At 39.8% G+C, this 7,832-nt stretch overlaps 1 pseudogene; it reads left to right on the plus strand.

Moving 5' to 3' along the window:
- The first annotated feature begins 1,300 nt into the window (after window positions 1-1,300).
- LOC138320574 (uncharacterized) lies at window positions 1,301-7,331 on the plus strand (annotated as a pseudogene).
- The last annotated feature ends 501 nt before the right edge of the window (window positions 7,332-7,832 follow it).

Genomic DNA, 7,832 nt, shown 5'->3' on the forward strand with positions numbered 1-7,832 from the left:
TGTTGGTCGGGAAGTGAATTGTTGTAATGCAAATGTTGCTCTTTATCTTTTTGAAATGTGATATTTCACAATGACAATTTTCAATTAAATTGGAATCTTTAATTAAAGTGGAAATCGTTTGAGAAAAATAAAGAAGACAGTAAAATCGATGCAAACTAGCAAACACGGCCCTCGGCTCTCGTGACACATTCAAGTGGGGACAATCTTATCGCAGCTCCTCTTACACTGTGTTCACTTATTGTCCCTGTCAAGGGCTCCCTGACTGCAAGTCAATCAACAGTCTTCTCAACAACGCTCAATTGTCGTCTTTATCTCAACAACGCTTTGATTGTCATCTATATCTCAACAACGCTTCATTGTCTTCCGGAAGTCTGAAGAGGGCTAGGTGCTGCGATTACACAATTAAGTAGTCCCTGTCATCTCGACGCTTGAAACGTGATACCGGGAAGCCTGCGTGACGCTTGAATGTCTCACATCCGGTCGGAAGTAGTTAGAAATCGTCAGAAGTTAAATTGATAGTTTTCTGCAAATGGCGTCATTCAAAAGAAGTCATGGAACTTTGATGCCCTCGACATTTGATGTAAATGCGCAACGTGTGATTGTCGGTGTTATGTTTGTTAAAGACTTTCTTTATCAGGTGTATTTGCAATTATATACCTTCGAGTTTTCCTTTATACATTTTTTTATTTCGAAATGGCGTATTACTTTCCAAGCTTTGGTCTACTTTACATACATGTCGTAAACTAGTAATAATGTTTAGAAAGAGGTTGATATGATTGTTCCCAGTGCGGACCAATACATGAGACTATGATTTATATTTCAGTTTCCTTTGATATGTATTTCTCAAAATACTGTTTATTTATTGTTTATTCCTTTAAAAAATCCTTTTATTCATATAAGAATACATAACTTATTAAGGAAGACATATAGATCAACTGACTATGCTAAATTTAACATATGTGGTCATTTGGAGCTAAATTCCTGTCCATATTCGTTGTTTAGAAGACCAACTAATATTTAAACTCCGCTGGTATCAGTAATTTGTTAACTGAACTGCTATCAATTGGAATGGTCTATGAAGGATCTATTGCTACACCATCCAACACATCACTATTATAACTAAAACTACAAATACGCGATTAAAAAGAAAAATAAGAATAATCAATAAAACTTGTGGCAAACAAGAATCTAATTCATTTAGAAATATTCAATCATAGAATAATAGTTTTTAATATGTTCAGTAACACTAGTCGCAAACAACAAAACGAATTGTTTTGGTTAATGAGTCTTACATTATTTTATCATTGTAGCCAGGTGTTGTTTACATCATTTTAAATCATCGCGCCATTCGTCATTTAAATGTATGTAAGTGCACGTGCGGCACGGACCACTTGTCCACATTCTATCACCGGCCTCTCCCCACCGCACTCTCACTTCACCTCTCGACAGGAACGGACGTCCCTGTCGAGCTCAACCCCAGCTATCACCATTTTCACAAAGAGCCAAGAAGCCCTGGTAAGTATCTGTATGAAAGTGTTCATTAAACGTATTCATCATGTAAATATAATATGTCCATTTCTGTCCATTTATATCACCGTGTGAATGACGTGTGAGAGAACTTATACTTTTATACTTTATCTGCTTTGCAGGTCTTCGTACCAATTAATAAACATTTGTACCAAGAGACAGCGTCCCTTATTATTTTGGGGAACCCATGCTACAAATTGGCGCCCAACGTGGTTTGGTATTTTGAGGAAGACCAGGGCTGCGCCGACAAACCGGAGCAGGTGCCCGCCATGGCGGTCGATCCGCGATCCGTTTGGGAGGATCTGTGACCCGGAAGTGACCTTTGTGTTAGTGTGTGTTTACGTATCGTCCTGTTTCGACGCCAAGAATACGGCATTTCGTTAGTGTTTGCATTGGTTGTATAACGTGTATCGTACCAAGTTTGGCTGAAGACAGACTGTACTTGTGACAGGATGACTTTGATATCGCCACGTGTGCTTGCGCATATGTGCATTTGATAATTGATGATTCGCGAGTGACTGTTGTTGGCATTGCTAACGTGTGAAGTTATAGACATTCAAATACTTTATTGTGATTAATAATTTGATTTCTATGTTGCTATTATGTATCAATAATTATTCGTAAATCATATATAACTTTAAATTGATATAGTCATTAGAATTAATTATAAATTTTGACACATTTACACATTAATTTTTTGTAACTGTTGTTGATCTCAAAATTGACTTCAGTAGCCTAATTTCCATTTCACATTCTATTTTGCTAGTTAACTTAAATTTGTCCTCGTGTTTCTCAGCTTATCATGTACTTTGTATGATTATTATGACCATAAGTTGCATAACTGTCAGGATGCTTGTGTGGGTTTGTGAGTGATATTTCATGTATTCATTGTTCTAGTTTTCTTGCCAGGGCTGGAAGGATTTGATCACTGTCACTGAGCACCATCACCATCACCATCATCATCATCATCATCATTGACTCATCATCATGATAGGTTACCTCCCTTGCACTATACCCTGATTCCCAAATGCACATCATAGAGTAAGGTAAGCATGTATGTATATCTGCATTGATCCTGTTTTCAACTGTGTTTCATCATATTGTCATATTTATTCATTGATTTGCACCTGGCTGCCTACTCTTGGTAATTCTTGTATATTAATGTTGTAATTGTTGTTTACTGTTGATAGTTGTCATTGATATCTATAACTAGTGTTATCAATAGGGGCGATATATATTTTGTATCCACTTTTGTCATTTTGGACCTCAGATAATTCTAATGAGTTTGAGTAAGTTGGAGAAGTATTTAGATAAACCAATTGAATCCCCGCAAAGGTTATCTAGTAGACCTATACTTGTAACTAGTAGTAAAGGTTTTTCTTTATTAAGGAATTTGGATTTAATCAAATGTTTAGGGTTCGAACTAGAAATAAATTGTTGGCCTGGAGCAAATTTCAATCAAACTTATAATTGGCTAAAGTCAAATCTTGCTGGTAAACAAAGAAATTATGGGGATATCACATTATACATCTGGATAGGTACGTGTGACTTAACCAGCAAGAAGGGCAAATTTATAGATCTCGCTCAAAACAGCGACAATGAGTGTGAGGAATTTATTCATTTTCAAATTGATAGGATTGTATCATTTGTTAAGAACTTTTCAACAATCAAGCTAATATTTTTTTAGATATTCCTCCATATTCAATTGTATCCTGGAATACTTATAAGGGTCACCAGTGCCCTGATTTGTTTATAGATCAGGATAGGATTCTGGATGGCAGAATTACTTTATTAAACAATTACATTCAGGAGGTAGACCAACATTTAGGTGTAAAATCTCTAAATTTTAGAGCAGACCTTTTGAAATACAAGAGAAAAGGCAGGAAACCTGTGGTTAATTTTGATTTATTTAAAGACGGTGTTCATCCCGGCAGAGTTTTGGCTCGGGTATGGATGAGGCGTTTTGTCACTAAAATCTTTCATGATTGTGTATGATTGTTTATTTTGCATTTATTACTTATTGTAAGCTTGTATGTTGACATAACCTGTATATATATATGCAGTTATGTCCAGTCCAATACAGATGGATCATGATACAGTAGGTATGGATGATGGGAAGGGAGCTGGAGTAGCTTCTGGCGGCCCAGGGGATAAACAGGTTAAACCTGGGGTCAAAGTTGATCCCGAATCACCTACAATGTCTGATGATGACATGATTAGACATCTCTTATCCAAAGGGAAATATGTTATATCCACTAAGGGTACTGTGGATGGAACTGGTGTTAAACCATCAGTTATTCCCCCCTTGGATAGAGGGAGATCTAGTTCTATTTCATTTTTAAATAGCACAAGTAATGATGGCACTTCATCATTTTCGGGTAATAGGTCCCATACTGTACCCAAGATTCCACCATTTTCTGGGGATGACCCTCCCATGAAAGGGGACATATCCTATATGGAGTGGAGATTTGAGATCAGGAGTTTGGACAGAGACCCAGATGTCTCTCCCAGCTTGTTGATTCAGGCGATCCGTCGGTCGTTGCGTGGTACTGCGCGACGTATGATTATGACGTTAGGAGAGGGGTCTACTGTACCTCAGATTTTGTCCAAATTATGTTCTTTATTTGGCGATACATCAACTCATGGTATGGTCATGCGGAATTTTTTAATTCAAAACAAAGACCTGATGAGTGTGTTGTCAATTTTGGGTGTCGATTGGAATCACTATTACAGACAGCGATAGATAATGGTTCCTTACACAGGTCAGCAAAAAATGATCTCTTGCGTCACAAATTTTGGACGTCATTGTACTCGGATCAGTTACGGAGTCAGACTAGGCACAAATATGACTCAATTACGAGTTATGACCAACTATTGCGAGAAATCCGCATGGTGGAAAAAGAAATCAATATTTCTAAACAGGATACTGTACATTCCACTGATAACAAGAAAAAGGTTAAGAGTCATAGTCACTCTGTTACTTGTGAACTTGAACAGCAACAGGTAACTACTAATCCTTCAGAGATTAGCAAGGACTTTAAGGATAAACTCAAAGATGTTGAGGACAGACTCTCGGCTAGAATCGATCAAAAATTTGATCAGATTCTCTCCAAACTTGGTAATGCGGAGCATGGCAAATCAGGCCAAGGTCATAATAAGGGTCAAGGACAGAGGTCAAATAGAGGTCGTGGTTACCGGGGTAACCGAAACAATCCTAAATCAGGTCAGGATAAGGGTAAGTCCAAGGAGCACCCAAACAACTAGCGGTCTCTGCTAGTGGCCGCGTAGAGACCGTCAATGAAGGTCAAGGTCAAGGTCACACTGATATTTTGAATCGTTTGGTAGGAGTATCCAACGAATGTCATGTGGTCATTGAGGGACACAAAGTCAAGTGTTTGATAGACAGTGGTTCTATGGTTTCCACTATGTCATATGGATTTTATAAGAAGTTGTCCAATAAACCTGAGTTACAGGATTTGAATACACTTGCTGTAGATATAACAGTGGCCAATGGTTCTAAGTTAAATTACTTAGGATATATTGAGTTAGATTTGTGTATACCTTTCATAAATGACAAATCATTTAGCATTCTAGCTTTGATCGTGCCTGACACTGATTATAACAAGACTTGTCCTGTGTTGTTAGGAACAAATGTTATTCGTTTAGTTAGAGATCTAAACGTTGATGAAACTTATTCAAGTATACCTACATCATGGCAAACAGCAATCGATAGTATTACCTGTTCTTACACTGTGAAATCTTTTAACAGGAAGTCTGTCAAGCTGGCTCCTTATGAGTCCATGGTTGTTAACGGTATGGTCCGGGGTATTGACCCGGGTACTTCAAATCTCGTTACAGAAAACTTTTATGATACTAACCTTAAGTATACAGTCTGCCCCAGAGTTGTTAGGGTTAGACAGAATGTGTCTAGTGTCAAGTTACCTGTGAAGATCTGTAATATTACAGCGAAGCCAATAGTTATTAACCCGAGGGCAACCCTCTGTCTTGCTAATGAGGTTAAAATTGTTGATAATCTGGCTTCAGATTCACAGGTTGACTCTCCAGTGTCCTTACCCGAGGAACTGGGTCTTCATGTTGACACACAAAATCTTTCTGAGGCGCAGCTGTTGAGGGTTCGTCAGGTTTTAGGTAATTGGAAGCATGCATTTTCCACCAGTGCTTTTGATATCGGCTGTACAAACATTGTTAAGCACAAGATCGACCTCATCGAGGAAAGGCCTTTTAAGCAGCCTTACCGGAAAATACCTCCCGGCATGTATGAGGAAGTGCGACAGCATATACGTGATATGCTGGAAGCTGATGTTATTACGGAGAGTAAAAGTCCATTCTCTAGTAATGTGGTACTTGTTCGCAAGAAAGACGGTAGTCTACGTTTTTGTATTGATTACCGTATGTTGAACTCTCGTACGCGCAGAGATGCATATATGTTACCTCGATTCGACGACACCGTGGATACTTTATGCGGGTCGCGATATTTTTCGAAGCTAGACCTTCGTTCGGGTTATTGGCAGGTCGAGGTAGACGAAGCTGATAGAGAGAAAACCGCATTTTCCGTGGGCAATTTGGGTTTCTGGGAAACCAAGCGGATGGGTTTTGGTCTCACCAATGCACCAGCTACGTTCCAGCGTTTAATGGAAAAGTGCATGGGTGATATGCATCTGCGCGAGTGTCTCATCTTTCTTGACGATATTTTGATATTCTCCAAAACTTTTGACGAACACCTCATAAGGTTAGAGTCCGTATTCTCAAGACTCGTACAGCACGGCTTGAAACTTAAACCATCCAAGTGTGAGCTTTTTAAGTCTTCAGTGACGTATCTCGGTCATGTCGTCTCAGAGTACGGTATAGCAACAGACCCTGAAAAGGTGTCTGCTGTTAAGGATTGGCCCGAGCCAAAGAACGTAAAGGATTTACGTCAGTTTTTAGGATTTAGCGGCTATTATCGGCGATTTTTAAAGGATTATGCCAAGGTAGTCCAGCCTCTTAATAGTCTGCTTCAAGGCCATGACTTGAAGAAGAAAAAACCAAAACGGCTAAGTCTCGAAAGTCTAAGCCTAAGGCTAAAGCCAAATGGGTTTGGGGTACACCCCAGCAGGAGGCCTTTGATTTGGTTAAACAAAAACTGACGCAACCCCCTGTTCTGGCATATGCTGACTTCTCAAAAGATTTTCTTGTACATACAGATGCCAGTTCTTTAGGCTTGGGTGCAGTTTTGTACCAGGTACAAGAGGGAAAGGAGAAAGTAATTGCGTATGCGAGTCGGGGCCTTAGACCCAGTGAACGGAATTATCCGGCACATAAATTAGAATTTCTAGCATTGAAATGGGCGGTTACAGAGAAACTTCATGATTATCTCTATGGTAATAAGTTTGAAGTTGTCACAGACAATAACCCCTTAACTTATGTGCTGGGTAAGGCCAAGCTGGATGCTACCGGTCAGAGGTGGGTAGCAGCGCTAGCCAACTATGATTTCACTCTGAGATACCGAGCTGGGAAAAAAAACCTGGATGCCGATGGTCTCTCTAGAATGTCACAGGTCCAAACCGATTCTGTTCATGCCATATGTCAGTCTATGGTGTCTAACTTGCCTCCATTAGCGGACAGTGTATCGGATGTTGCCGTAGCTCATGTGGCCAGTGAGTTTGCGATGGAATCTGATACTATTAGCACAGTAGACTGGAAACAGGAACAACAGGTGGATCAGGACATTGCTAGGGTTTCCGATCTGGTGAGAACCGGTTTTCATCCCAGGGGGAAACCATTACAGAATGAGACCCCATATGTGCAAAAACTTTTAAGAGCTTGGAACAAATTGTGTTTGCGAGATGGTGTTCTCTATAGAACCGCTTCTCTCGATGGTCAGAAAGTAAATCAGCTCGTCCTTCCAAAGCATTATCATTCCCTAGCACTTAAGGGTGTCCATGATGATGTTGGACACCAGGGAAGGGAGAAAACTCTTTGGTTGGCACGTCAACGCTTTTACTGGCCTGGTATGGAGAAGGATGTAAACACTAAAGTTGACACTTGTGGCCGCTGTATAAGACGTAAGACTCCAGTTAAACCAGTTGCTGAGTTGGTGCCAATAGAATCCTCTAGACCACTTCAGATACTCTGTATCGATTTCCTCAGTCTTGAGAAATCCTCAAGTGGTTATGAAAACATTCTGGTTATAACCGATCACTTCACTAGGTATGCGCAGGCAGTGCCATGTCGTAACCAGACAGCACACACAACAGCTAAGGCTTTGTACGAAAAGTTCATTGCCTACTACAGCTTCCCTGAGC

The sequence above is a fragment of the Argopecten irradians genome, chromosome 4, assembly GCF_041381155.1.
Source record: "Argopecten irradians isolate NY chromosome 4, Ai_NY, whole genome shotgun sequence".
Lineage (NCBI taxonomy): Eukaryota > Metazoa > Mollusca > Bivalvia > Pectinida > Pectinidae > Argopecten > Argopecten irradians.